The sequence below is a fragment of the Mustela nivalis genome, assembly GCF_964662115.1.
Source record: "Mustela nivalis genome assembly, chromosome: 16".
In the NCBI taxonomy this organism is placed as follows: Eukaryota; Metazoa; Chordata; class Mammalia; order Carnivora; family Mustelidae; genus Mustela; species Mustela nivalis.
Genome location: NC_139035.1, coordinates 18,984,721 through 19,012,101, shown reverse-complemented (window position 1 = coordinate 19,012,101; position 27,381 = coordinate 18,984,721). Strand labels below are relative to the sequence as shown.

General features: G+C 42.5%; 1 protein-coding gene across 2 annotated transcripts in view; it reads left to right on the top strand.

Annotated features, from left to right (window-relative positions):
• The window catches only part of NMNAT2 (nicotinamide nucleotide adenylyltransferase 2), a 153,336-nt gene that overhangs the window by 20,000 nt on the left and 105,955 nt on the right, over positions 1 to 27,381 (top strand). The gene's annotated exons all lie outside the window — the stretch shown is intronic.

The window sequence follows — 27,381 nt, the reverse complement described above, 5'->3', positions numbered from 1 at the left end:
TTTGAAGCACAGTCCACCCGTTGGCCAGAGGAAGAATTTATGGGTAACATGTTAATGAGTTATTGCTGGGTATCTCTAACATTAGCTTACCTGCTCTGCTCCCCGTCAACCTCAATCCCTTTCCCTTTCTAAGAGCTATCAGCCCCTGACGTATTTTAGGGGGTGTTTAGTTGTTTATTTGCTTATTGACATCTCTTCTCTAAGAATAGAGGCTCCATGAGAACATAACCTTGTCCTGGTCTCTATTGGCCTGTACTGTATGCCCAGTGTTTAGAACAGTGCTGGAACATAGGAAGAACTCAATCTTTGTGGGACTAAATCAAGAGCCAAGGGAAGATAGTGAAGGTCCCAGATCCTTTCAGTACTTATCTGAGCACTCTGGTGAAGGACAAATTGTCTCTTTCAGGACTGACTGCTACAGATACAATAGTCCTAACCCTGGACTCAGGGCACTTGGGTTCATACCAGTTTTGCATTCATTGGCTGCAGGACCCTTAAGCTGATATTTAACTGCTCTAGGGCTTCTCCTCCTTATCTGTATAGAGGATGGACACTCTCTGCTTTGTTCAATTTCAGAATTGTCTGAGGATGAAATACAACTATATGCAAGAAAGAATTCTATAAACTGGAAAGCCCAATGTAAATATGAGTTATTACTGTTATGATTATTATAATTTAATATGTATAATCTCCAAAGTCAAAGTATATTGAGTCTGAGAATGAATTTATCTCGCTTTTGAGATGAATTAATTTCTGGAGCAGCTAGGGATCATTTAATTTTTAGAGATGCTCTTTGTGATTTTGCTTAGGATGATAGCAACATGCTATCCACACTACCAATACTTATTTAAGTGTTTATTAGGTGTAAACCATTTGTCCAGTTGCTGGAGGTACATCAGAGAACAAAGCAGATAAGAATCCCTGCTTTTATGGCATTTACAGTCTAGAGGAGGCAGAGAGACAATAAACAAAATAAATAATTATGTAGTGTGTTAGGTTGATAAGTGCCATGGAGTGCAACAGAGGAAAAAAAAAAAAAAAAAAGCACAATAGAGGAACAGGGAGTACCAGGGATGCGGGTTGCAGTTTTAAAGGGTGGTCAGTGGAGATCTCACTAGATGGTGACATTTAAGCAAAGACTTGAAGGAGGTGAGGGATTCAGCCATATGGATGCTGGGAACAGAGCATTCCAAGCAGAGGGAACAGCAAGTCCAAAGGTCCTAAGGTGAGCGCATCTCTCAGATGCCCAAGAGAAAAATAAGGAAATCAGTGTGTCTGGAGTGGGGAGAGATGGAGTGATAGATGAGCTTAGAAAGGTACTGGGGGGCCGGAGTGTATAGGGTCATTACGGACATTTTCAGGACTTTGGAATTTACTCTAAGGGAGAAGGGGAGCCATTTGAAGGTCTGGAAGAGAGGTGGAACATTATCTGACTTTCCCTGAATTATTCTGATGGCAAGGATGAGACTAAACCATCAGGGATGAAAACAGAAACAGGAAAGCCAGTTATATATTTAATCCATTTAATCTAGAAAAGAACCGATGGTATTTTGGACCAAGGAGGTAAAGGTGGGAAGATGCAATAAGAGTCTAGATGTATTTTGTAGGAAGTTCCAATAGAATTTATTAATGGGGGACGCCTGGGTGGCTCACTTGGTTAAGCAGCTGCCTTCGGCTCAGGTCATGATCCCAGCGTCCTGGGATCGAGTCCCACATCGGGTTCCTTGCTCCGCAGGGAGCCTGCCTCTCCCTCTGACTCTGCCTGCCACTCTGCCTCTGCTTTCTCTCTCTCTCTGACAAATAAATAAATAAAATATTAAAAAAAAAAAGAATTTATTAATGGTTCTGTTTTGATAAAAAGAAAAAGGGATCAAGGGTGAGCCAAGGTGTTTGGTGGGAGCCACTGGAAGAATGGAACTGCCATTTACTAATATGGTGTGACTCTGGGAGGAGCAGGTTTGGGAATATCAGGGGCCCAGCCTTGGGCATGTTACTTCTGAGAAGATGATTAGATATTCAAATGAAGATGGTGAGTAAGCATATATCCGCAGGAGCCCAAAATACAAGTAAATAAATAACTCGAAAGTCATCAGCACATACTTGGTATTTAAAGCCATGAGACTGGCTGAGAATACTGAGGGAGTGAGTGTCCCCAGGGCAGAGGTCAAGGACTGTGGCACTGCAGTGTGTAGGGACTGGGAACATGGTAGGGGGGCAGTACGTGGGGAAGAGGCAGTGACATTGACAGTCAGGGGGCCCCTGGGTGGCTCAGTGGGTTAAGCCTCTGCCTTCAGCTCAGGTCATGATCTCAGGGTCCTAGGATCAAGTCTCTCAAGGCTCTCTGCTCAGCGGGGAGCCTGCTTCCCTTCCTCTCTCTCTGCCTGCCTCTCTGCCTACTTGTGATCTCTCTGTGTCAAAAAAAAAAAAAAAGTCAGTGAAGCTGATGCAAGCATGCTATGAAGGCCCGCACATGAGTTGTGTCTTTCCACAATGTCAGTTTTATTCAATCAAAAAGCAAGGTTGAAGCAGGTTCAGGATTCCAAACTCATTGACATTGACATTTCACTATGCATTTAACTTAGCTTCATTCACGTCACACAAAGCAAAGCACAATACAAAGTCACACAACCAACAAGAGTCAACAAAGGGTAGGAAGTTAATGAACCAAATGTGACGTCAGTCCCTGAGTACACAGTTGGGACAAGGCCACAGTCCAGGTCAGCTCCTGACATGTTTAGCGTGTTTTATTCAAACAGTAGAGAATCTCAGTGATGTTCCGAGATCAACTGGGCAGAGCATTTAGCAGCAATTGCATTTTGATGTGGTCAGATGTGAGAGAGCCAATGTCTAGAGAGTCTACCATTTGCTGCAGAAGTTCTCCCCCTTTAAAGGAGTTTAACCAGCCTTGGGCTTTTGCAGGCCTCATCCAGCTCTGCTGGTATCAGTCCTGGGTACCATCAGCCTCTACTGGTTCTGGTGATATCTGGTCTTTGCTGTAGTACCCTTGACTGTTTATGTCATGGTCTGATATAAGTCACTGCTTGACATGAGTGACTCCATTTTGCTCTTTACAGAGGAAGAGGGAAATCAGGACACCATGAGGTCCTGGAAGCCAAGTCAAGCTAGTACTTCAAGAGGGGGCAAGATAAACCATGTCAAACATTGATGAGAGATCATCAGAGATGAACTCTGAGAACTGACTGTTGGTGTCTCAAAGCAAAGGCCATTGAAGACTGACAAGAGCAGATTTGTTGGGAGTGGTGGGGGCAGCAGCTGGTTGGAGTGACCATAACAAAGAAAGAGGAGAATAACTGGAGAGAGCAAATTTTGGTATTCTTTTGAGGAGTGTTACTTTAGAAGGGAGCAGAGAAAGAGGGTATGGCTGGAGGGAGACACGAGTCAAAGGAATGTCTTTTTTTTTTTTATTATTATTAACGTCATGCTTGTATATTGTTGAGAATCATCCAATGGTTATGGAAAAACCAATAACACAAGAAAGGTGAGAAATCTTGGAAGAAGGGTCTCGATTAGGTGAGAATGTTGGGTCAAGGCAAAATGGTAGAGTTGGCCTTGCAGAGGGGTGCTGCAAATTCACTCACAGGAGAAGAGAAAGCAGGGAATGTGGAGTCACATGCAGGAAGGTGGGTAAATATGCTGGTGGAAGTGTGCAGAGATTTTCTTCTGAGAGTTCCTACTTTCTCAGTGAAATCAGGAGAAAGATCTTCAGGTGAGAGTGAGGAGGGGGAGCAAGCCCCGGGGTTTGAGGAGAGAAGAGAAAAATGCAGCAGGAGCAGAGTCAGAACAGGAAGGATGGGGGGCAGGTGTTTGTCCAAGGGCTTTGGCCCTGCCCTTGTGTGAGAGGAGCTCAGTGCTGCTGTCCCTATCCCTCCTTCAAGATTTCATGGTCAGGTTTCTATCAATTTTTGTTGTGAGTTTTGAAATTAAAACTCACTTGTGTATCATTCAGATGATCCTAGGTGGTGGGAACTATATCAGAATTGTCGTGGTCTTTTCAAAAATGGACGTCATAAAAAGAAAAAAGGAAAAGTGGTACACTCCGACCCAAGCTGACCTTCAGACTGTTCCAAATTTATGCAGCATGCATGGCTTAACTCTTCCTTCACATCATTAGTTAGGGAGTCAATCCTGGCCTGGGAGAGGAATTCTTTATTTCTTTTGTTTTAGAGAAATGTGCTATCCTTTGCATTTCTCCCTGCCGAAGTGACTTTGGTTGATCTGCCCGGGCATCCCTAGCCTGAGTTATTTCATCTTTTTAAAAATTCTAAATGCTCCCTCGAATCACTACCTTTTCAACAGCAGCCAAGAGCCTCTTCAGTTTTGACTTTAAGCATAATTTGTATAACTACCGGTAGAATCAAGCAGCTCACAAGTATTTGTAAGGCAATTATGATGTACCAGCCGGGAAATCACAATGCACAATGATAGCCCTTCCATGCTTGGCATTAACGATATGCCAACAAACGCAGGAGGGGATGCCTTCTCAGTCTCAGCCATCTCATAATAAGGAAACTGAGGACGAGGGAATGCTGACAGGATCAGGGTGGGAAGATGACCTTGGCCTGTGACATTTTGGTCATTGAAACCTGCACGTCTCCCTCTCAGTGCTGGCTGGTACCATGGGCATGTTTGAGGAGCTGTTTTCATAGTGATGTACATCACCTCTGATTTATAAGCAACACACACAGAGAAGGCAGCAATGTGCCACCACCTTCTTTCACCACCACTGCCCACAGAAACCACCCTATGCGGTAGGTGCCCTCTGTCCCTGGGACCACAGAAACAATGTTCTAAATAGTGATGAGTTTCTATGCACGATTCTGTAAAACCTCATCTCTCCTTGGTTTGTGAGTCCTTTTGGATAGTTGAGAATTTACTTCAAGGACAGAAAGAGAAGTCACATTTTCTTTAATACCTACTCTGTACCCGGTGCTTTTTCTGTTTTGCCCATTTAATTCTTACAGTGACCCTGTAGAGTTGGTTTTATCCCCGTGTTTACGAGATGTGATGACCCAGGTGGTAAAGAGGTTATGTAATTTGATCGAGGTCGCATAGCTATAGAATCAAAAGACTTGGGTTCAAATTCAGGTCTTGGCCCCTGATAGAAAAAAGTAATAAAGATACTTGAAAAACGAGAAAATGATTTTTAAAATTGCCATGCTTCCTTCTGCGGAGCATGGATCCAAGGGGCCAAGGTGTGAGGAGCTACCCTGCAGACCCTTTATTGTTCAGGGCCAAGGGGAGCACAGAGATCCAGGAGGAAGGACAGCTGGGGACCTGCAGTGCCGGCGGGGGCAGCGTGCGAGGGTAGAGGGACGGCAGGCTAGCAGGCCGGGGGCTGGCTGTGCCCAGAGATGCCCCGTGGAAATTTAGGAAGAAGCAAAATGCTGTGCTCCGAGTGAGCTTGCTTCTCTCCTCCATCTCCCAACCCCCTCCAGCAAAACACTTTCTTTTCCTTGTGCTCCAGGACATGCATTTGCTTCGAGGGTAATGGAATCCTATTGATGCGCTAACTCCGGGTTGGCTGGCACACGTAAAGGCAGCCCACAAGGGTCTGGTGAACATTCTCAAAGGCTCTTCTTCTTCAGATATTCACTTCATGAATATTTACTGAGTTCCTTCTCTGAGCCAGGCTTGTTTTAGGGTGCCAAAAACAAGAATGAAGTCTCTGCCCTTATGTAGCTTGTGCACTAGTAGGGGGAGGCAGATAATAAAAAAAAACAAATGAGGAAGTGCTATAAGGAAAAAAAAAATACAACAGAGAATTATTCTTAAAGTGTTGGATAAAAATCTTCCTGAAATATTTTTAACACGTGTCTGCTTCATGAAGAGAGACCTGAGAATCGAGAACTAATGGTCTACGACATTTGCTTAACAAAGTTGCATTGATTAATTACCATGCCCCAAGTCCAGCTCTAGATGGTAAGTGGACTGAACTTGGATCCTCAAGGAGCATCTGGTTAATAGGGGAGATGAGATGGGTTTGTAAGTAATTTAAAAGGTGATGAGGTAGCCTGACTGCTATAAACTTTCCAGTGCAGTTGGCAGGAGTGCATTTCTTTAGGACCCTGAAATTGGCCGAGAGTGGGAGAAAGCCTTCCACTCTGGGCCTTCACTCTGCTATAGCCCTACCTTTTTAATGCTCGACCTTTGCTTCACCCAAATAAACATGTGTGCCTCTGTGTCACCCAGTTTACAGGCCTGTCTCCCTGCCCACATCTGGTCTCCTTTATTCTGGTACTCCTGGTTAAGGTGGAAAAGCATAATGATGGAGGGCATGGTTTCTCAGCTTGTCACACTTAGAGCTGTGTCCCCAGGCCGTAGTGTCCTTATCTGTAAACTATGGATAACGTCACCCCTGCTTCATGGGGTGCTCCTGAAGATCAAATGAATTAATTTATGTAAAGGAATTAAAAGAGCGCCTGGCACATAGCAAATTTTGAGTTAGATTTAGCAACCGTTATTCCGGTGTTATCTAAGTGTTCAATTATTATTATTATGTAAACTGGCCTCGCTTCCCCTCAAGACCACCGTGCACCTCCCAGAGCAGAGAGGCTGCCAGTACTGAGCCCTTGGCGCTGGAGATTTTTAGAAGGGAGGTCTACTTTTCCTTGAGACATATGAAATGACAATGCGGTGGTATTTGAGATGGACCCTGGAGGTGGGGAGGATGTAGGTGTTTGGCAGTGGCAGAGAAGGGGAGGGGAACCTTAGCCTAGTCAGAGAGAACTCCATGAGGAAAAGAACAGAAGTCAGGCATATTGAGAAGCAGTGATGCACTGCAGGAGATGATTTCCCTGAAGACTGAGTGCGTGAGGTCAAGACCAAGAGATAGGTGGGGAAATATTAGCAGAGAAATTGTGGAGGCATGTGAACATTAAGGTTCTTAGTGTTAGACTTAACCCTACAGGCGAACAGGGAACTATTGTGGATTTTTAGGAAGCCACATTTATTCTCTGCTATAATGTAGGTGTGTAGATATAAGGACTGTTCACCCCAACATTAAATAACCCAAAGCTACCGTAATATTTTGAGTTATTCATTTTCTCCTCGCTAGTTTTATCTATTAGATGCCCCCCCGGGGTTGGTCAAGAAAACCTGGATGAATTAATTACCTACAATATATATTGCAAATCAAGGGTATTCCATATTTTCTCAGTAAGAAGTTGTAAAAAATGGGGGCACCTGGGTGGCTCGGTTGGGTAAGCATCTGCCTTTGGCTCAGGTCATGATCCCAGGATCCTGGGTTGGAGACCCGCATCAGGCTCCCTGCTCAGCGGGGAGTCTGCTTCACCCTCTACACTTCCCCGCCCACCCCACTCCTGATCTTTCTCTCTCTCACTCTCTCTCTCTCAAATAAATAAAATCATTAAAAAAAAAAAGTTGTAAAAAATAGATAAGGCTTTTCCATACACACACCCTTAGGGCTATAGATGACATTTAAAACACTTAATTCATGTACCTATTTATTCTTGCATTAGTTAACATTATATACCATATGAAATAGTATATTCATTTATAAGTATCGCCTGTCTTCATGCATATTTCATCAGTTTTATTCAAATTCATCATGGGTGTTCAAACTCATCAGCCACCACGTCTTTGTCACTCCTAAGTGAATTTTAGAATCATCCAGTAGTTTTCCAGAACACGATATCTTCATGTTTGTCTAAGTGATTTGATATAAAGCCCTTTTTGCATCTGTGTGTAATAAAATTTTATCCTAAGCGACAAGTGTCCATTTGCATAACATAAGGGTGGTTTTGATTTTTCATTTTTCCTCTAGCTAGCTGCTCATGATTTCCATGAAATAGCTAATACTGTATTGCTTTTCTTATTGGTAAAGAATTTTTAATTTAGTGCAATATTTTGACACAATAAGGTCTACTGGAAAAGGAAGGATACATAATTATAAAAATATAGTATGACCTCAGCTATGAAAAAAAAAACCAAAACAATTATATTTCTTTTAAGAAGTAATTTTTTAAAAGTTTATATACAATATCCAACCCCAGGTATCATGAAGTTATAAGCCCAGACCTAATTACTAGACATGCATTAAATTTCCTTGCCTTGCTTTTTACCAGTATCATCAAATGTTTTCTGAAGACACCCAAACTTAGCATAGACTATGGTTGTTTTAGGTGAAATAACTTTCCCTAATACATAGCTGTTCAAGATAAAATAAGGGGTGCCTCAAAATGCTAGAGACTTTGTATTCATCTATGCATAAGATAGTTTTCTCTTTCCATTTTTTTTAAAGATTTTATTTATTTATTTGAGAGAGAGGGAGCATAAGCCAGGGGAGAGGCAGAGGGAGTGGGAGAAGCAGGGTCCCCGTTGAGGAGGGAGCCCAGTGCGGGACTCGATCCCAGGACCCTATGATCATGACCTGAGCTGAAGGCAAGACACTTAACTGAGCCACCCAGGTACCCCAGCATTCTCTTTCCTCAGGATATTTTTGGATACCACATGTTTGAGCATATGTGGTCTCTTTTTTCCCATTGATAGTGTCTCATCTTGTGATCCCTTTGCTCATGGATTTTCTTCAAAGTGGGTATAGTTTTTTGCTTAAAAGATAGTCCTTTAGGAAGCAAACTGCAACAGAGAGTTAAACAAACAAAAATCAAATAATTTCCTTTCTCTAGAGCAGTTCTCACACTGGGCATCAGGTATGTGTCTTCCTTCCCAGAGCTTCCCTGACATAATGGCTCGGTGCCTCCCTCTGTCCTCTCAGTACCCAGGACTTGCCTCCAGGACCCCATCATTGGCTTCAGATACACCCATTGACTTGTCGGGGTCTCTAACTAGCCACTAGGTGTCTTGAGGGCAGAGACTGTCTTCTTCACGACCTCAGTCCCTGGCACAGTGCCTGAAGGAATAAGTACGTGTCACACATCCTCCCATGATGAAGGATCATTCCAACATCTTAGAGAGTTGGTTCAAATTTCAGATGATACCATATGCAGACTTTCACGTTTGTTGATTCCAACTATGTACACACATTCAGATAGTTCCCATCTGTCGTCTAAATGTCTGGGTGGCCAAATCTCATACACGGGGTGATGGAGGAGGACAGGCAAGGCCTGCATCTTCAAAGGAGAGGCTTCTCTGAAAAAAAAAAAAAAAAAAAAATCCAGGCTTGGCCTGTTTGTTTATATCACAGGGTGCTGGTTTGGGGCCAGGCCACACCCCTGTCTTCACAGAAGATGTGCCCATTCACCCTATCTGTAGACCAGTAATCTGCTTTGAGTTTGTTTTATCTGAACTAGACCTTCGCCCGCCTCCTTCTAAGGTTGCCTTCCTTTGGTGTATTTTTAGATGGTTAGGTTGTTGGTGGATGGTTTTTCAGGAATTTCTGCCATCCGTGGGTTGTAGGCCATTGCATCCGCCAACCTCCGCCACCACTGCTCATGGTTTCCACACACGCAACCACACTCACGCACATAGATACCCAGGGACTTTGATTCTCATGGGATTTTTGTTGCATCAATTTCATGTTGCTGTGCTCTTGGTCGCAGTCTATATACTATGTCTTGTCTGGTGCTCTGCTCTGGCGGACCTCATGGTTGTCACAGTACCAAACACATACCATAGACATTCATCTCCAACGCCTTCCTTCGCGTTTCTGCTATTCTCAGCCAGGAATGTCAGCGCTTTCCACCTCAAAGCAGTGAGGGACACTCACTCTCCGGGTGGGGATGTGACTTAGGGTATTCTTACAGAATCCAGAGCATCAACATTAGGGCATAATGGCATAGAGCCCAGACTCCAGAATCAGATGCCTGGTTTGAATATTGATTCTGCCATTGACCAGCTATGTGATCTGGAGCAAGACTCTTATTCTTCTCTCTGTGTCTCCATTCTCCCATTGTTGGCTGGGTATACAGTAGTCCCTACTCCTAAGAATTCTGTGAGGGGCTTAGAACAATACCCTATGCAGAGTAGCCATTAATTTTAAATGTGAGTTACTGTCATTTTATATACTTATTTTTTATTGAGCTAAAATAGTAGCTGTTATTATATATATGATCCTGGCTCTGATCATCTGGAAAGGAACTGACTGACATGACCAGCCCAAATTGGGTTATCCTTCCCCAGCCCCCTCCTCTGCAAAGTAGGGCTTAAACTTTCATTGGTAACTTGTACTTTCTCTGCTTGCAGAGGCTGGAGAAGGGAATACCAGGGCCTGTAAATCTTCCATCCAGAACAGGAATCATGTGGATGCCTGTCCCCCTAGTTATTTACATAGTCAATTTCTTTATCAATCATCCTTACAACTAATCCTTTGACCTTTCGTAGAGATTTCCTATCACTGGGCATCCCGTTTCCTCTCCCTCTCATTCTTCCTAAGGGCTGGCCCAGGTTCTCTTTATCTCTCTCCTGTACCATTAAAGAGGCTTCCCCACCATCTTCTCTGACTCTAGTTCCAACTTTCCCATCCCATCCTTAAACTGCTTCCAGAGTGATCTTTTAAAACAAGTCTCATTACGTTTCTTCTCTGCTAAAAGCCTTCAGTGGCTCCCTATTACCTGCACAATCATGTGAAAAGACACCATTTGGCTTTCAGAACCCTCTATGACATGTCTATAGGCTCATTTCCTCAAGCTCCTTTCCTGCTCACCTTCTACTCCAGCCAGAAGGAGCCAATACCTGTATCTCTGCTTCCTTTTTTTACTCAAGATATGTCCTTTTCCAAATGACTTCTCCTGCTACTTCTATATATTGAATTTCCATCTTTAAAACTCAAGATGAGGGACGCCTGGGTAGCTTGGTCAGTTAAGCATCTGCATTTGACCCAGGTCATGATCCCAGGGTCCTGGGATCAGGTTTTGCATCATGCTCCTTGCTCAGCCGGGAGCCTGTGTCTCTCTCTGCCTGCTTCTTCCTCTGACTGCCGCTTCCCCTGCTTGTGTGCTCTCTCTCTTTATTTATTTTATAAATAAAATAAAATCTTTTTTTTTTAAAGATTTTATTTATTTATTTGACAGAGAGAGATCACAAGTAGGCAGAGAGGCTGGCAGAGAGAGAGAGGGGGAAGCAGGCTCCCTGCTGAGCAGAGAGCCCGATGCGGGACTCGATCCCAGGACCCTGAGTTCATGACCTGAGCCGAAGGCAGCGGCTTAACCCACTGAGCCACCCAGGCCCCCCTAAAAAGAAAATCTTAAAAATAAATAAATATATATATAATAAATAAAATTTAAGGTGAGATATTAGTTTTTAAAATGAGATTTTCCTGAAACAAGATGGAATTGGAAGGGAGACAAACCAAAAGAGACTCTTAATGTCACAAAACAAACTGAGGGTTGCCAGGGGGAGGGGGATAGGGAGAGGGTAGTGGGGTTATGGACATTGGGGAGGGTATGTGCTATGGTGAGTGCCGTGAAGTGTGGAAACCTGGCGATTCACAGACCTGTACCTCTGAGGCTAATAATACATTATATGTTTATAAAAAAATAAAAAAATTTAAAAAATTAAAATTAAAAAAATAAATAAATAAAATGAGATTTTCCCCCAAGATCCCACATCCCCCACCCACTACCCCCCTCAGTCAGAATTTTTTATCCTCTCTCATACTACCACAGTAATTTGTTTATATCTCTCTGATAATGCTTAGCACAGACTTGCTTGAGATATTCATTTTTACCTTTACTTATTTCAAAACGGTTTTCAGGTGGCTAACAAAAATGACATGGTAAATATTTGTCAAAACTCATTCACTGTACACTTAAGATGGGTTTATTTTATTGCATGCAAAGCATACCTCAATAAAATTGATTTTAAAAGAAAAATACAGTGAAAGTAAAGCAGAATAAAAATAAACACATGGGAAAGTTAGGATGAAGGGAAAATAAGGATGGAAACATAAAATAAATTTAGGGGTAAAATTAATATAAACACGCATGTCATAAATTTCCATGGGCTACAAATTTGCCTCTGATTAAATTTCCCAGCAGCCCCAGGAAATAGAGAATTACGACTAGAGAAATAGAGATTTTCCTAGTTCTGAAACTTGAGCAAAATCTTTCTCCTGGTTTCTTATGAAAAGAACACTGTGATCTAAAGGACAGCTTTCTCAAGAATAACCCTGTTAAACCCAATAAGGAGTTATATAGGACTGTTTCTTATAACATCTCTTAGTTTAAGTTGCTGGCAGAGCAGCAAAGTGCAATTAAGAAAACCGTCCCATAAGGGATTAAAATAGTGCAGTTCAAGTGCACAGCTCTCTAATGGTTTGGCTAGATTAAGAAATAAAATTTAAAATAACTACGGGGCGCCTGGGTGGCTCAGTGGGTTAAAGCCTCTGCCTTCAGCTTAGATCATGATCCCAGGGTCCTGGGATAGAGCCCCGCATTAGGCTCTCTGCTCAGCAAGGAGCCTGCTTCCTCCTCTCTCACTGCCTGCCTCTCTGCCTACTTGTGACCTCTGTCTGTCAAATGAATAAATAAAATCTTAAAAAAAACTTTTTTAAAGAACTACAGAAATGGATGAATTGCTTATCCTTAAAGAAATCCTTTGAATTAATATGAATATAGCATGAATATATCTTTTGTTAATATTTGAGAGAGGGTAAAACTACAGTTGGTGATTTCTATTATCAATCAAGGATAGACCTTTGTTTTTAAAGCTGTGCTGTTGTTGGTTGCATATACATTTATGGTTGTTATGTCTTTGTGTTGAATTGGCCCTTATATCATTATGTCATGTTTCTTTTTATCCCTGATTATATTCCTTGGCCTGAAGTCTACTTTGTGTGAAGTTGATAGAGCTACTCCAACTTTCTTTTAGTTAGTGTTTGCATAATTCTTCTTTATCCTTTTACTTTTAACCTATGTTTTTATATTTTATATATATATATATATTATATTACATATTTTATATTTTAGTATATTTTAAGTGGAGTTCTTGGAGATGGTATAGAATTAGGTCTTTTAAAAAATCCAATCTGATTATATCTTTTAACTGTTATATTTACATCACTCACATTTATTTTCTTTTTCTTTTTTAAGATTTTATTTTTAAGTAATCTCTACACCTGGTGTAGGGCTCAAACTCACAACCCTGAGATCAAGAGTTGCATGCTATATAACTGAGCCAGGCAGGTACCCCATATCACTCACATTTAAGGTAATTATTGATATGGTTGGATTAAAACAATATTACCAAATTACTATCCTCTTCATTTCTACTTGTTCCAATTGTTCTTTGCTTATATATTTTTTTCTACCTTCTTTAGGTTTAATTAGAATTTTTTGAAATTCTATTTTTATTTCCTCTCTTGATTTATTTATACTACTGATTGTCATAGGACTTATAATACATATTTTAAAGTAATCCAAGTCTACCTTAAAATAATATTATACCACTTCAATTGAAATATAAAGACCTTATAACAGTATATTCCCAGTTTCTCCTTCCCATTCTTTGTGCCATTATTGTTATATATTTCACTTTTACCTATGCTAAAAATATTGTAACAACACATTGTTACTTTTTTTTTTTTCCTTTAAACAGTCAGATATCTTTAGGACAATTAAACATAAGAAAAAAAATCTGGTTTTCCTTTTTCATTTCTGTATGTTGATTCAAATTCCCATTCTTCTTCTTCCTCCCTGCTCCTTCTCTTCCTCCTCCTCCTCCTCCTTCTTTTTAGATTTTACTTTTAAATAATCTCTACACCCAATGCAGGGCTTGAGCTAAACAACTCCCAAGATCAAGCGTTGCATGCTCTACTGACTGAGCCCATCAGGCACCCCTGTAGAATAAAATTTCTGACCTATATTTCTTCTGCCTGAAGAACTTCTTTTAACATTTCTTATAGAGTAGGTCTGCTAATAGTGAATTCCCTAAGCTTTTGTTTATCTGAAGAAGTCTGTATTTCAACCTCACTTTTGAGAGCTATTTCTATTGGGTATAGAATTAAGACTTGGGTTTTTGTTTGTTTGTTTGTTTGTTTGGTTGGTTGGTTGGTTTTGTTTTGCTATTTTTATAGTTGCTTTGCTTTCAGCACTTTCAAAATAGCAGTCTTATGGTCTTCTTGCCTAAATGGTTCTGACAATAAGAGTGTTGTAACTCTTAGCATTGTTCCTGTGTAGGTAATGAGGTAATGTATCTTCTTCTCTGGTTGCCTTCAGGATTTTCTCTTTGAACTTTTTGTATCTGTTATGATTTGGTGTGTCTCACTCATTTGGAAAATTTTGGCCATTATTTCTTCAAATGTTTCTTTTGTCCATTCTCTTTCTTAGATTCCAAATACACATATATTTAATACTGTATATTTAATATTGTCTCACATCTCTCAGATTCTCTAATCTGTTTTTTTTGTTTTTGTTTTTATTCTTTTTCCTTGGTTAGTTTTGGTAATTTCTCTTGATATATTTTCAAGTTCACTGACTTACTGATTCTTCCTTCAGCTATGTCAAATCTACTGATGAACCCATTGATAAGATTCTTTATCTCTGTTCCTGTTTTTTTTTTTTTTTTTTTTAATTTCGAGTATTTTCTTTGGATTCTTTTCTTATAGTTTTCAATTCTGATGAAGTTATCTGAATTTCCATGTTGTTTGGTTTTTCCATTAGAACCTTTAACATGTGAATCATAGTTATTTTAAATTCCTAATATGATATCTCCAACATCTGTATCATTTATGAATCTGATTCTAATGATTGTTTTTTCTCTTTTGGCTTTTTTTTTTTTTCTTTTTTGTATGCTTTGTAATTTTTTGTGGAAAGTCAGATTTGTTGTATAATACAGTAGATAATGAGGTGCGTTCATATTTTTTTTATGCTTGAAGATGAACACACCTTCCCTTTTGGTTGACCTGTAGGGGAGGGAATTAATGTTAACATACACAGAAGTTAGGCATGGTTTGAAGTTGGGCTGGGTTTGTTGTTGCTGTGGTTACTCTTATTGCACCAAAGGCTTCAAATCCCTCTAATGATAAATTCTGTTTATGGTATGGTATGGTTTATGGAATGGAGTTTTTTGGTCAATGTCTGTTCTCTGCTTGACTTTTAATCTTGCTTGGAGTCTCCCTTTGTACTCCTTGAGTCTCCCTTTGTACTGCTACCTAGAGAAATCTGCCTTTTGTAGCTCTCCTAGCTTTTTTCCAGTTGTTTTGTTTTAACTTGATGCTTGTTACTGTGGAGAAGATGGGTATGTGGAGGCCATTCTCTGATGGCCTGATTAAGCCTCAGCTGTAGGCAGGCACTTTTCATCTGGGACTCAAGGCAGTAGCTTTCTCAAGTGTTCTTACTCCCCCTCCAGATACAATGCTGCTGCCAGTATGCATTTCTGCCCCTTTACCAGAGGCAGCGTTTTCCCTTTCTCCCTATTTCCTTACCCCAACTTTTGTGAGTTCCACCTGTGCTCTGAGACTATTATTTTGCTGTACTTCCTGCAATATTTTCTTCCTTGGAGAATACGAGGGATGTAGAATATCAGCAGCGGTTGTTATTCTCCCTCAGACAGCACCACGAGAGGAGCTTTCTCCCTAATCTTCTTTGGAAGACTTTGGTGGGATTCCTTAGAGAAAATAATTTATAAGGAAAACCTTATTTTTGATAGTCAACTGAGCAAAATTTGAGTACTCTTATGAAAGTTAAAGATTCCAAATAGTTCTTAGGCCCATAGAGATTGCCACTCTACCTCAGTATGGAAGGAAGGGGCTGCTAGGGCCCCTGTAGACAGGGCCATGATATCTATTAGCAAATATCTTCCAAGGTTTACCTTCACTCTCGCCACCATGCAGTGAAATGCATCTTCAAGATCATAAAATTCTAAATGGGTAACAGTGGATTCCAGGTTTGGATTTCATGGGACAGTAAAATTTTTTTTTCTTTTTTTTTTTTAAAGATTTTATTTATTTATTTGAAAGACGGAGATCACAAGTAGGCAGAGAGGCAGGCAGAGAGAGAGAGAGAGGGAAGCAGGCTTCCTGCGGAGCAGGGAGCCTGATGCGGGGCTCGATCCCAGGACCCTGAGATCATGACCCGAGCCAAAGGCAGCAGCCCAAACCACTGAGCACCCAGGCGCCCCCATGGGACAGTAAAATTAAAACAACAACAAAAAATTTAGAGAATCAATGTCAGGTTCTCAGCTTTTTATTTTTCAGACCAGAAAGCATTCATTCTGCTATCACATCATTTCAGTATGAAAGAACATTTAATACTACTCCCTTCCTCAAGCTACAAACGATGTAGTCTTGGAATAGTGACCAATCCTTTACTTGGGATGAATTTAACCCTTTGAAAAACTCAGTATGGTGAACTTAACTTTTTGTCTTTATCATCATAGATCAATGGATGCTTATTTATGGACCAGTACAAGCCCTCAGCCTAGTGCTCATGGGCTTGTTGCAGAGCTTAGCTGCCTTTTCATGTAGCTCTGTTTTCTTTGTTTCTGTATCTTTGTTGGGACCTCCTGGAAAGCAGAATCATGTCACATTCCCATTTGTTTTTCTAACTTGACCCTCAAATGTAGCCTATGTAATAGGTGTTCAGCTAAAGATAATGATTGATATTACTTATTAGTACCCTAATATATGTGTGTATACATATATAGAATGTATGTGTGTGAATATACATATACATGTATGTATATACATTGCTAATAAATGTTAGCTGAACTGAACTGACAGCCTGTCATGCCCTCTCTAGCACTCCTTAGATCCTCTTCCAGTGCCTAACCCTAAGCCCACCTGGAAGAATACAATATTTACTTTTATTTCTTTTCATCTTAATGACATTTAGTGAGTGCCCACTTTGAGCAAGGAGGTTTTTTTTTTTTTTTTTAAGATGCTGTAAGAGATAAAAGGATAAACAAGACAAGAGTTTTGCTCTTAAGTGGGTTATAATTATTATGTACAGAGGTTATTAAAATACTAAGCAGAGTGTGATCAATGGACTAATTATGAGTACAGAGGGCCATGGGAACAGCGAAGAAAATGTTCATGTGCCCTTTTACTCATAAATACTCTGAGTGGTTTCTTTGTTTTAGACTTAAGGTGGAGGAAGGAGAAAAAGCACGAGTTTTGATTTGAGGGAGGGTTGCAATGAAATAATAGTCCCAAGGTATAAAGAAATAACAGATGTGGGCAGAGCATGGTTGGGCAAGGAACACAGAGAGGGGAACAGCTCATTCTTCCTGGGGATGAAGGAATGGCAGGTGGTCAGAGAAGTGATTAATGCTGACTTGGGGAAATCTGGAAATGTTTCATAACGGAAGTGGCACTCGAGTTGTCCTTGAGGCTGGACAGAACTTGGATGTCTGGTTTTGGAGGAGGGGAGTTGATCCCACAGGAGCAGCCTGGGCAGACGCATAGGAGAGGACAAGTATAGGTCAGGATCAGGAAATATAAAGTCATAACAGGGAGAACAAGGTGTATGGAGTGAGGGTAGGACTGGAGAGGCTGGCCAGAATCAGAGTGTGGCTGGCAGGGAGCAGGTGCTTAATGAATACTGTCAAATGATTGGATAAGAGAATGACATGGGTTGTTGTTTTTTTGTTTGCTTATTTATTGCAGTAGCCAATGGTGTTGAATTTTAAATAGGGAAGTGGTATGATCACATTATCATGGCAGCTCTGTGGAGGACGGGAGAGACAAGGCCAACCATGGGCGGGACCAAATTTAGGAAACTGTGGTGATTGTCCTAAATGGCCTCTCTGCCCCCACTCCTGGAAGGCCTATTCTCTGCCTCTGTGAGACGCTAGGCTGGAATGCTTCCCTCTTTTGAAATGTTTATGGGTCAATGAATGTAGGGCTCAAGTTAAATGCAGGGTATGCTTAAACAGACACTGCAACACACATCCTATTCCCAGGGAGGGGACTAAGGATCCCCTTGTTGCATTGATGTCAGGGTTGGCCTGGCTCCCAGGGAGGATCTGGGGAGGTGAGATGTAGCATGACTGTTGGTCTTGAAGTCTGTACAAGCCTCTAAATGTCCTAAGCTTGATGATTCTCCCCTTCTTGCCTCTTAGAGGGAAGATGGAAAGCCATCTGATGTTCCTTTCTTAGCACTCCTCATCTATTCGGTATTGACATCAATAAACAATGAAATCACAGGATTCAGATTAAGTTAATCTATTTTCCTTACATGTGGTACAACACAGTTTGAAAATAAAAAAACAAATTAAATGCTCTGAAAGCAAAACTAATGCAAATTAAGGTCTGGAGAAATCTGTCAGCATCTGAACCTTTATTTTTCTTTCTTCTCCCCTTTAAATTAAACTAACACTATTTTCCAAAGCTCAGATGTGAATCACAGCCCCTTCTGGAATGAATGATTATGACTCTGACCTAATTTAAGCAGGTGATCCCTGCAAGTGTGGGAGGAGAGGCTCTTCTCCGTGGGGTAGAAGGTGCTCAGGCCTTGGCCTCTTGTGGGCAAACTGCCAGATGTGGAATTGCCCAGGTGAGGTAGCCTGAAGCCAGGGGAGCAAAAACAGACCCATGCGGAGTCTACATTTCTTTTTGATGAACCCATCACTTGTGCCTCTTTTTAATTTTGTGAATGCTTCTCAGTAACATTTTCAGTGGTCTGTAGCATATAGAGAACTGGTTCAGACCCTCATCCCTAGTTGTGTGACCTTGGGAAGGGTTACTTAACGTCTCTGAACTGCAGTTTCCATCCCTATGATTTGGGGACAATAACACCCAGCAGCACCTGCATATTTGCAGAGGGCTATATGATGTAATCCATGACATGTATTTAGCACAGTGGCCCATAGTGAGCACTTAACAAAAGATAGCTTTTTCTTATTATTAATAAAGAGTCAAATTCAGCTATCTTGATGGAAAGGAGAAGGTAGAAGTCTTCAAGAAATCGCAGATCCTTATTCTAGACACTTGTGCTTTTCTTGGTGACTCTGGAATTTCGTGGCTGTTCTAAAGCTTTTCGCTCAGCAGTTAATGCAGAAGAGGTCACTGGGGGCTGGTCAGCCCTGGGGCTGCTCCAAGACAGTAAGAACCTGTGAGATCTTCACTCAGGCTTCCCATTAGGTCCCTGGAGGGAGAAGAGGGGAGAAGAATCTGGTGGTGCATTAAGCCCATGTCAAGTGTCCCTTTGCAATCAGACCCACAGATGAGACATCAGGTACCTGCCTCACATAGAGAGTGCTGATTTAAGAAAGAAAGAAGAGAGCCAGGTGCTTGCTTGGGCAATGTCACCTGACCTTGTCCCGTCAAGGAGTCCCAGGAAATGATAATTTGAAGTATGCAATGGGGGTGAGCAGAGAAGCTAATCTGAGCTGGAGGGAATAAGAAGGCCTGGGCCCTTCTTACCCAACCTAGGGCCAGGTACTCAGCAACCATCCCAGATGCTCAGGCCCAGTAGCCCTGTTTAGAGTCTGTCAGCTCCAGGGATAGGACATCTGGGCCTGGACTCTCTGACCTCCCCAGAGGAGCTGCTCCTTCCGTAGGGAATCCAGACAGTGAAAGACATTTGTGCCCTCTGCTTCACAAGAAGGATCCATGGAGGGTCTTTCTACCTCTGGGACTAACCTGGGGAATTAACTTTCAAGACTCATTCCTGCCTCCCTGCCAGGCTGAGTTGTTCAGACATCATCAGGGCCAAATTCTTTATTGATATCACAGAGTCTCTTGTCCCTATAATAACATCCCTTAAAACCCAGCTCTTCAGCTTGGTCATTTCCCAGGATGACACTTTTGGATTTTGACGTCCAACATCTCCTTGGAAATTACCTGGCCCTTACATGAAAGGGAGGGGGCTGTTTTGTTTGCAGAAGCAAACTATTTCAAGGAAAGGACAAGGAACCCAAGCAATTTTGCAGTAGGTTCTGAACTTCAGTCTCACTAAAAAGTCTATTTTATTTGGAGGCACAAGAAGGATCTGGCATTCCATCTGCCATTCGGCACAGGTGGCCCCACATAGATGATCCTGCATTTTCTGTATTCAAAGGCCGAGGCTTGTTCTCTGTCTGGCTCTTCCAGCTCTGTCGGGACGCCATGCTGTCATTCCCTCAACCAGTGTCCAGCCCCCGGCCTTGCTGTTCCTTTCTCTCCTTTGACTTTCTTCCCTGGCTTTCTGTAATGTGGAGTTCATTTCTCAGTCATCGCTGTTGCTGCTTCTGCCTTATCCTTGTCTTTCGGGTTTCCTAAGCATCTCTCTCCTAATTTGTTTCACGAGCCAATGCCCAGCAGCCTGGTTCCTTGAGAAGCATGGTTCTGTAATCTGTTTCAGATGTCCTCCGGAACTGCCCCTTATTTCTCCGGAGAAGCAGGTGGAGAATTCCTAGTTCGCCTTTTGTTTTGTTAATCTCGCAATTCCTTGCAAAGGAGAGAAGAAATTGGGGGAGCCCAGCTCCCTCTTTCCTTGCCCTCCAGCCGCCAGCAAACTCAGCAGAGCTCAGAGCACCCCAGAGTTTCAGGCCTATTCAGCTCCTTGGATTCACAGTTTCAGGAAGTTTGTCTCATGCTCCAGGTGACTGAATGCATCAATCAAACTTTTAAAATCTCTCTCTCTCTCTCCACCCTCTGATTCTCCCCCACCTCTACCCTGTGGAAGGCATGGGGGGAAATCCTAAAATATTTTTCCAGACCGTTTGCTCTTCCTAAGTAAAAACACGTGCTAGGCACTGCAGTCAGGTGCCACGCACTTGCTCACCGGCGGATCCAGACGGTATGTACTGGCACCGCCTGTGCGCCCGCACCCCACTGACGCTCTGGGCATCCGTGCAGAGCACCCTGGGCTCTGCAGGAGCTGTCCAGCCTGCCTGCTGGAGGAGGGAGGCAAGTCCAGGCAGGGATTTGGCCTTTCGCAGCAGCAGCAGGATTGTCGTGAGCTCTCCAGCACCCCATTGTTCTAGTCTTCCTGCCAATACTTGAGAGGTAAGAGGCGGCACCTGTTTTTCTGGGGATGTTATTTCATTCCTCCAGGATTAACAAGTCCCAGCCTCTCCTTGCTCTCAACCATACCTCCTCTTCCTCGTTCTCCTCTTCCCAGCACACTGGCAAACTTGAGCAGCCAGACTGGCAGGGCTCCCGTGTGTTTGTTCATGGAGGGTTTTCTGTTTTCTCTCTGCAGAAGGAAAAGTGGGAAAGGAAGGGGTCGGGAACTCACGATGACTGGGTTTCTGCTCTGGGTCAGGAACTGCACCTGCCTGTTGACTTACTGTGCCCGGAACCCTGGTCTCTCTGAATCCCAAAGCCGGAATCTCCCAGCCACAGGCTCTGTGCAGGTGTGCGCATGTGAGGGGCGGCGCAGGGAGAGACCAAAGTGAGCAGGGCAGTTGGGTCGTTCCAGTTTCTTTCTCTCCCACCATGAGTCTTGGAGCTGGAGAGGCTGGCCAGTCTTCTGCTTCAGCTCAGAGTGCAGCCGCGTGTCTTGGACAGATGGGGCATTAAGGACACGAGGTCTCTGGCTGTCTCCCCAGCAGGACTTCTGTTTTCTTTCCCATGGCTTCGTGGGCTCCAGAGCCTGCATTCTAAACCCCTCCTGTTTGCTGGCTGTGTTACGTTAGGCAAAGTACTTCAACTCTCTCTGCTTCAGTTTCTTCTTCTGCAAAGAAGGTCATAATAAGAATACTGTCCTCATCTCTAGAGTAGTTAAATTCATAGACAGAAAGTAGAATGGTGGTTGCCAGGGAGCAGTGGAAGGATGGAATGGGGAATTAATTAATTGTTTAATGGGTACAGACTTCCAGTTTGGGAAGATGAAAATGGATGGTGGTGATAGTTACACAACAATGTGAGTATCCTTAATGTTACAGAACTGTACACTTAAAAATGGTTACAGTGGTAAGTTTTATGTATGTTTTACCAAAATAGTAAAAAAAAAAAAAAAAAAAAAAGTTGCCTGGCTGGCTCAGTTGTTAGAGCATGTGTCTCTTGACAGTAGTACATGTGACTCTTGATCTCGGGTTCGTGAGTTCAATCCCCACGATAGGTGTATTGCTTGGATTTAAAAAAAAAAAAAAAAAAAAAAAAAAAAAAAAAAAAAAAGGAGTATCTTCCTCAAAGGATTTGGGGAAAGCTTGAATGAGATAATGCATTTAGAACAGAGCTATGGTAAATGCTTCATAAACAGAGCACGTCTGGGCTCCAAACTTGCCTTTTCCTGGGAGATCCTTGAAGCCAGGGGTATAGCTCTGTAGCACACACCTGTCTCTTGGCTCAGGGTTGTATGAGAAGGGGGTCTCGCGGCCAGCGTCTGGAGCAGCTCCCTGTGCATAATTCGGCAGCTGTCAGGATGGGCTGGTGACTGTGCATTTTAATGGAAGAGCTCTCACTGCCCGTGCTGAGCACCAAGGTTATAAATGGAACACTGCTTGCTAAATTGCCCCATTTTGCACATATGCCATGAGTTGCTGGCTCTGAGGTCCGGCTGAATTTGGTGGTTAAGTTAGAACAAAAGAATTATGAACCCACTGAGGACAACATCCAATTAAATGGCCGCAACACAGTATGTCTGAGAAGAGAATGGTGTTTCAACGTTGTCAGTGGCCTTACCCACAAATCTTTATGGTGTGTCAAATGGGAGGGAGGTGGGGAAAGCAAAGTTCTTAGAGTTCAGCTCCAGAAATAGTTAGTGAGGTGTTGTTATGGAACCAAGGAGGGAGAGCAGACACACACACACAGTTGAACACCCCTGTGTCAAATCTGGGACAGGAGCTCCTTCAGACTTCCTGCGTGCAGTTCTTCCCAGACGCCGCAACTCCGTTCAGAGCAATAACATTTATTATCAGGTGTATAGAACTCAGTAAGCTGCTACAACCTGGGCCAGGGCAGGGGGCAGTCAGGAGAAAAGACGCCCCTGTCCTTGTGTCCTTCTTTGGGTCCCAGAAGACCCTTTCTAATTCACTGCAGCCATGAGGCTCACCAGATTTTGAACCCAGAGGACCCTGCCACATGCTCCGTTTTCCAATGCTCCTCTAGCTCAGGGCTCTGGGACTTACTGTCTTTTGAAGCACTTTGTAGCCCCTCTATGGTGAAAGACCAGGTTTGTATTTTGATTCACTTTTTTAAAAATTTCTAATCCATTTTGGGTAGATAAGGTACAGTTAAATTACTAAACTAATTTAATAAATAAATGAAGAAGTAATTTGGAAAAATGAAGTAAGAAAGAGATAAAAAATACAAGACTACTTTTACAGTTGTTATAGCCAACAGACATGAATTTGTCTAGTCAAATTGCTGTAAAAAGTTTCTAGATACTTATTCTCCATTTTGGTGCCTATCATGAACAAAATGCCTGTGCCCCCACCCTGGTCGGGGGACCCCCATTTTGAATGGCATTGTTCTAAATCGCTGGTCTCCCCAGTGGTGTGCCAAGACCATCCCTTGGGTTACAGGAAAAAATATTGCCAACCTATTTATATTTTTATTCCCTCTTCTGATTTTTACTTTTGTGTATATTTTTAACATACATAACAGTTGTAAAATAAGACACATCAGCTTTATAGGGAAAAAAAAAAAAAGGCAGGCTGTACCCAGAATCTTTTTACTGATTTATGGGATCAAAGACACTTGAAGTCTACTCGCTTCAGCTACTCGTGTGACCATTACTGAGATCCCTCTTTGGGGGCATTGCTTATCCTGCATTGGGCTTCTGTTATTTATTTATTTATTTTAAAAGATTTATTTATTTGACAGGCAGAGAGAGAGGAAGGGAAGGAGGCTCCCTGATGAGCAGAGAGCCCAACAACACGACAACGTGGGGCTCAATCCCAGGACCCTGGGATCATGACCTGAGCCAAAGGCAGAGGCTTTAACCCACTGGGCCACCCAGGCACCCGAAGGGCTTCTGTTATTTAATGTGTCATATATTTATGCCTGTCCTAAAATTATAAATTCTCTGAGGGCAGGAACTATGCCTTATTTAAGTTGATTAAGCTGAGAAAAGTATGCATGCAGTTCCGACCAGTGTCCTGGGATCCAGGAATGTAAACATGGCCAGGAACTGGTCCCCTTTCTTTAGGATGTACATATCCGAGTTAAGGGCGGAGACCTTACAAATGAATAATTGCTTCTGGTGTAAGGTGTGCAATCGAGTCAACATGCATCAGTAACAAACTTGAGGCATGAAGAGTGGATAACTCCACTGGGGGTGGTTCTCAGATAGCACCCGGAAGAGCGGATACCTGAGAAGATAGTGAGGGGTGACCAGGCCGCGGGACGACGCGTGGCTGGCGAGAAGGGGACATTTTGGGTCATATTAGCATGCAAAAAGGCATAGAGTTCAGCATGCCCTTGAGGATAGCTATTTAAAAAATAGAAGATGACAAGTGTTGGCGAGGATGTGGAATTGGAACCCTCTTGCCCTGTGGGGAGGAATGTAAGACGGTGCGGCCACTATTATAAACAGTATGGCGGTTCCTCAAAAATTAAACATAGAATTCCCGTATGATGCAGCAGTTCCGCTTCTGGGGTTATACCTCAAAGAAATCAAAAGCAGAAACTGAAACAGATATTTGTACACCCATATTCATAGAAGCATTATTCACAATAACCAAAGGTGGAAACAGGCAGAGCATCCATTGATAGACAAATGGATAAACAAAATGTGGACTATTATGCAGCCTTACAAAGAAAGGCAGTCCTAACACGTGCTGCCATGTGGATAAACCTGGAGCACATCATGCTGAGTGAAATAAGCCAGTCATAAAATCGTACGTATTGTATGATTCCACTTATATGAGGTACCCAGAAGAGTCAAAATTACAGATGGAGAGTGGAATGGAGTGACTAGGGGTGGGGATAGAGGGAATGGGGAGTTATTTAATGGGAACAGAGTTCCATTTGCGGGAAAAGGAAATGAAAAACTTCTGGAGACGGGTGGTGGTTTTGGTTGGACTACAATGTGAATGTATTCAGTGCCACTGAAAGGTACACTTAAAAATGGTTAAAATGGTGAATCTCATGTTTTATATATCCTACCACCATTTTTTAGAAAAGGCATAAAGTAAAAAAAAAAAAAAGAAAGAAAGAAAAGGCATAAAGTAACAGATGACACAGTGTATTCAGAACATGGCATTTTCTGTGCTTGACTATGGCTGGACCATAAGCTGTGAGGAGGGGAGGGAGGAGAGGTAGGAGGTGCCCATGTTCCTTCCAGCTGAGAATGAAGCAACACAATTACTCTGTCCTCTATGTCTCTCTAGATGCTTACTCCCTTCTCTCCCTCCCTGGACTGCCAGGCTTTATATCCGTACCTCTGTGCAGCGACTTCACCTCCACACATAAACATACTCACTGAAGACTGGACACGTCCCCTCACCCCCCCGCCCCCTGAAGGCTCACAATGGCTTCTTTGGTGCTAAGTCCCATGGACTCCTCAGTCTTTCTGACATTATTAACCACATGCTTCTTGTTGAAACTCTACTCTCCTTCCATTTTTTTGGTGTCCCTCTTCTGATTTGCCTTCTCTCTACTCCTCATTCCATCCCAGTTTCCTTTGCTGGCTTCTCTTCTCTTCTCTTCTCTTGTCTCTTCATGAGGATCTTTTCCCAAGGTTCCAACTCGGGTTCCCATCTCGTGTTTTGTAGCGTCCTCTTGTTGGCTCTCATTCCCTCCTGCTATTGTTTATATATCAGTGACTCCCAAACTGATGTCTCATTCCAGATCTCTCCTCTTAGCCTAAGACTTGGATATTCATCTTTTTACTGTCCCTCTGTCTGCTCACACTCAGTGTACCAATGGCATCTTGCTTGTACTGCGGTCACACTCTTCCCCTCTCTCACCTCTGGCATCTCTTTTGTTCATATCTGTTCAATTCTATGTCTCCTTTCTATGTCTCAAATGCATTTCCTTTCAATATTAGTAAGGGTAATACTTTTTATAAGGCTACTATTTTCCACCACTGTGTGCTCTTCCTGATCTTGGAATCTCCAAGCTAGCAGAGTACTGAGCCTGCTGCCTAGTACTGAGATTAACAAGTGATGATGACCTAATTCTACCGTGGTTCTGGATATATGCCAGGCCCTGTTTGAAGCACTTCACAGATCATACTTCACTTAATTCTAACAAGCATCCTGTGACTTAGATCATTCTTTCTCTATCATTCCATTATGCTTTCTACAGATGAAAAACGAAGGCACAGAGAGGTTAAGCATCTTGCCTAAGGGCCACAGCTTATAGAGGCTCCATGTTGAATGAATGAATGAATGAATAAATGAAAACACAAGGGAAAAATAAATGTCCGAGGCCAGAAAGAGGGGCTGAGTTGCATAATGGTGAGTTATGCCATGAGTCTGTTGGTAGGCCGGAAGCCATTTCTTGGGTTTCTTTCCAAGGAGACACTAAATGTTTGTTTTGGCAGTTGTAGTTTGACCCAGGGTAGAGTAGTACATCAGAGAAAATAAGAATTTGATATATGTGATCAAGATAAATAAGGGGACAAAACATTCTTGATGGAGAGGGAAGAGAAACTGGTTCTCCAAGGTCTGATTTCAGCTGGAGGCGGGAGTCAGGGTGGTTTATCTACAGATAAACAGAAATAATAACAGAAATAATAAACAGAAATCTAGCCTGCAGAGTGATGCTGGCCTCTTGCCTCATCCAGCCCTTGCTACACAAGCATCGTGACCAGCATTCCCCAGGGAGCCCTCTCCCGGGGGTTTCTATAGCACAGCGTCCTGGGCATCAACGGGGGGCTGCTGGTCACCTGTCACTGTTGCTTATTTAAAAAACTCATTCTTGATACCCCCATCTCCTCTATCACACTAAAGCCTGGTTACCACAAAACTATTCACCGACCATTTTATACTCTAGGAATATTGTGCTGCCGGACCTGTTTGTTGTCTCCCCCGGTTCTTAACCCTCCCTGAGCGTCCCTTCTGTGTTCAGAGTGCTCTGGTGCTGCAGGTCTGTGGTTCTGCCCTGACCATTGAGAAAGGAAAGCAGTGAAAAGGGTCCTTCTCCCTCCTTTGCTGCCCTCTACAACCAAATAAACATCAAGACACCTCCATTTTTCCTGCTATTCCTGTTTTCTTCCTTTCTCCCAGCTAAAAATAAACACATGAATAAACTGCCCACTCTGACAGATTGTCAGAACTGTAAGGCATCTTCAAGACCTGCTGGTTCAATGTCCTCATTTTAAATATGAGCAAACAGAAATCTAGAGAAGGTTGAGGATCCTATTGTGGGGCACGGTTTAGATGAAAACCCTTGTCAGGGGATGCGAGAGAAAGAAAGCATTCTCCCTTTGCCCAGATTCCTCTCTGCAGCTTCTACTTATGTGACAGAATTACACTGTAAATTGATTTTAATTCTTCCCTGTGATTCCACCTTTAAATTCTATTTAGAAAAATAACTTTAAGAATCTATCACGTTTCAGTTCTTCTCTGCTGGTTGCCTTCTCCAGAGTAAGCCTTGACATAGAAAAATGAAAGCATGTGTATGTTTTC